Source organism: Peromyscus californicus, unplaced genomic scaffold (assembly GCF_007827085.1).
Source record: "Peromyscus californicus insignis strain IS unplaced genomic scaffold, ASM782708v3 Scaffold_4__1_contigs__length_199733344, whole genome shotgun sequence".
In the NCBI taxonomy this organism is placed as follows: Eukaryota; Metazoa; Chordata; class Mammalia; order Rodentia; family Cricetidae; genus Peromyscus; species Peromyscus californicus.
Window position 1 is genome coordinate 180,582,771 of NW_026294562.1, and position 4,193 is coordinate 180,586,963.

Here is a 4,193-nt window from a genome sequence, read left to right on the forward strand (position 1 = left end):
GTGTGACATACATTTAAAATACTTTGGCTTTCCCAGTTCATTTAGAGTCCATCATTAAACTGACAGTGGAGAAAAGTGCTATGAACACAAGGAATGTACAAATACCCCTGTTTGTTCTTCATTTCCCACCCTTGAAAAATCTCACAGTGTAAAAATCTATCATGAATGTAAAAAATTTGGTAAAGTGGTGTATTTTTACAGTTCCATTGAAAGTCATGAAATAATTGAAACAGAAAAGAAGCCCTATGCATGTAAACAATGTGGTAAGTCTTTCATTTTTTCTTTTTTATTTCAAACGCATGAACGAACTCACACTTATGAAAAACTCTACAAATGTAAAGAATGTGGAAAAGTCTTCAGACATCCCAGTGATCTCTGAATCCGTGAAAAAAGTCATAGTGGGGAAAAACCTTATGAATGTAAAAAATGTGGCAAATCTTTCATTTATCCCTGATTACTTAAAATACATGAACAATCTCATACTATGGGAAAAGCATATGCTTGTAAACAATGTGATAAAGTCTTCAGGTATCAGAATTCCCTTCAAAGACTTAAACTAATTCAGACTGGGGGAAATCTCTATAAATGTAAATAGTGTGATAAATTATTCATTTATCCCTATTTACTCCAAATACATGAAAAAACTCACACTGGTGAAAAACCCCATGAATGTAAACAGTGCAGTTAGACCTTCAGATGTCTCAGTGGTCTCCAAGTACATGAAAGAACTCACACTGGAAAAAAACCCTATGTGTGTAAGCAATGTGCTAATGCCTTTGGAAGTCTCAATTCCCTTCAACATCATATGCTAACTCACACTGGTAAAAATAACTGTGAGTGTAAACAGTGTGGTAAGTCCTTCATTTATTCCTCTTTACTTCAAATGCATGAAAGAATTCACACTGGTGAAAAACCCTATCTGTGTAAACAGTGTGGGAAAGCCTTAATACACCTTATTCATCTTGGAGTATATGAAAGAACTCACACTGGAGCAAAATCCTATGCAAGTAAACAATGCAGTAAAGCCTTCAAAAGTAACACTTCTCTTCAAAGACACACACACAAAAAACTCATACTGGGGAAAACCCTTACAAATGTAAACATGTCATGGATCCCTTCAGTTACATAAATGAACTCACACTGGAGAAAAGCAATATGAATGTAAATAATGTGATAAATCTTTCAGATTTCTAGGATCCCTTCAATTCCACCAAAGTATTCATACTGGTGTAAAACCATTTAAGTGTGATCAATGTGGTACAGCCTTCAGAGTCCATAATTGCCTTCAAGGACATTAACTAACTTATGCTATGGAAAAGCCACATGAATGTAAACAATGTGGTAAAGACTTCTGAAGTCAAAGTTCCTTTGAGAGACATAAACAAGCTCATCCTGGGGAGTGTAAACAATGTAGTAAGTCCTTTGTTTATCACTATTTGCTCCAAATACATGAAATAACTCATAGTAGTGAAGAGCCCTATGAATATAGACAATACGGTTAAGCCTTCAAAGATCATAGTTCTTTACTAATATATGAAAAAGTTCATACTGAAGAAAAGCCCTATGAATGTAAGCAGTGTGGTAAGTCTTTCATTTATTCATCTTTACTTCAAATGCATGGAAGAACCCATACAAGTGAAAACCCCATGAATGTAAACACTGTTGTAAATCCTTTCAGATCCCTTTGTGTACATGAAGTAACTCATACTGGGGAAAAGCCCTATGAGTGTAAACAATGTGGTAAAGCCTTCAGAGATCACACTTTCTTTCAGGGACATGAAAATATTCATGCTGGAGAAAAGCCTTATAAACATAAACAATGTGGTAAGTATTTCCTTTATCCCTCTTTACTTCAAGGACATGAAAAAACTCATATAGTTGAGATACCTTATGATTGTAAACTGTGGTAAAGCCTTTAAATCTCACAGTTCTCTTTGAGTACATGAAGAAGCACATACTGGGGCAAAGGTGTTACGAGTAAGAACAATTGTAGTAAAGCCTTCAAAATCACTGTTTATTCAGTTATATGAAATAACTTACACTAGAGTAAAGCTGCATTTCCTAAGACATCAGAAAATGATGGGAGGAGAAAAACATCCCATGTTTTTCAAATTTTCCTCATTTATTCAAATATATGGAATAATTCATGAGACAGAATTTCTATGAATGATAAAAATAGAGAGGCCATTATTTGTTGTTTCCTGAGATCATTAAAGAAGTCATTTTTGGAAAACTTAGTGAAAGAAACATTTTAAAATCTTCAGGGCAATTTGGTACAAAAAGATCTCATCCTAGAAGATTTTTTTTTCATTTTTCTTTATTAAGAAATTTTCTACTCACTCTACATACCACCCACAGATCCCACCTTCTCCCTTCTCCCACCCATCAGCCCTTCTTCCCAAGCCACCCCACATTGCCAAATCAAGGTCTCCCATGGGGAGTCAGCAGAGCCCTGCACACTGAGCCTAGGCAGGTCCAAGCGCCTACCCATTGCACCAAGGCTGTGCAAGGCATTACACAATAGGCACCAGGCTCCCAAAAGCCTGCCTATGAACCAGAGATGGATCCTGATCCCCCTGCCTGGGTGCCCCCCAAACAGTACAAGCCAAACAACCATTAGAAGACCTCTTGAATGAATAGAATGTGCAAACAATTTCTATTCTCTCATATCTACAAATGTTACAGGGTGATTTTTAGTGGACATGGGCCTTCTAAGAATGGGTACTTGGATTGAAACCATAGCAGTTTATCATATACGTAAACTTTATTTCAATATCTGTAATAAATTAATGTAAGAACTCTTAATAGAAATAATAACTGCTATTAGTTTAAGCGTGTTGGCACAAATTCATGGATAATTTTCCACATGAATGAGATTTTTTTTTGCTTTCTTTTTTTATTAAGAGATTTTCTATTCATTTTACTTGTCAACCACTGATTCCCCTGTCCTCTCTCCTCCTACCCCCCGGCACTACCCCCAACCCACTCCCCATTCCAACCTACTCCAAGGCAAGGTCTCCCATGGGAAGTCAGCAGAGCCTGGCACACTCAGCCAAGGCAGATCCAAGCCCCTCCTCCCTGCACCAAGGCCATGCAAAGTATCTCACCATAGGCACTAGCCTCCAAAAAGCTGGCTCAAGCACTAGGGACAGGTCCCAGTCCCATGGCCTGTGGCTCCCCCAAACAGTTCAAGCTCAACAACTGTCTTGCTTATCCAGAGGGCCTAGTCCAGTACCATGGGGGCTCCTCAGATACTGGTCCACAATACATGCATTTGCACTAATGTGACTAGTTGTCTCTGAAGTTTTTCCAATCATGGTCTCCACATCTCTTGCTCATAGAATCCCTCCTCTCTCAATGATTGGACTCCTGAAGTTCCACGTGGGATGCAGCCATGGATCTCTGCATTTGCCTCCATCACTCACTGGATAAGGGTTTTATGATGTCAGTGAGGGTATTCAGCCATCCAGTCTTCAGAGTAGGTCAGCTCCAGTACCTTCTTGACCATTGCCAGTAGTCTATGGTAGAGTCATCTTTGTGGATTCCTAGAGACCTCTCTAGTACTTGGCTTCTCCCTATTCCCATGGTGCCTTCATTTATCATGGTATCTCTTTCCTTCTTCTCCCACTCTGTTCCTGATCCAGCTCAAACCTCCTGCTCCCCTAAGCTCTCATTCACCCATCCCTTTCCTTCCATTACACCCCACATCCCCAGTTTTCTCATGTAGATCTCATCCATTTCTCCATTGCTGAGCAATCCCTGTGTCATTCCTTGGGTCCTCCTTACTAGCTAGTCTCCCTGGAGCTGTGGGTTGCAGTCTGGTTATCCTTTGCTAGTATCCACTTATGAGTGAGTACATACCGTATTTGTCTTCCTGAGTCTGGGTTACATCACTCAGGATGATGTTATCTAGATCCATCAATTTTCCTGCAAACCTCATGATGCCATTGTTTTTCTCTGCTGAGAAGTACTCCGTTGTGTATATGTCCCACATTTTCTTCATCCATTCTTCAGTTGAGGGGCATCTAGGTTGTTTCCAGGTCCTGGCTATTACAAATAGTGCTGCTATGAACACAGTTGAGCATTTGTCCCTGAGGTATGTTTGAGCATTAATTGGGTATATGCTCAAGAGTGGTATAGGTGGGTCTTGATGAAGACTGATTCTCAGTTTTCTGAGAAACTGTCATACTGAT

General features: G+C 39.3%; 1 pseudogene; it reads left to right on the plus strand.

The window, feature by feature from the left end:
* Positions 1-484: 484 nt before the first annotated feature.
* LOC128124135 (zinc finger protein 791-like) lies at positions 485-1,981 on the plus strand (annotated as a pseudogene).
* The last annotated feature ends 2,212 nt before the right edge of the window (positions 1,982-4,193 follow it).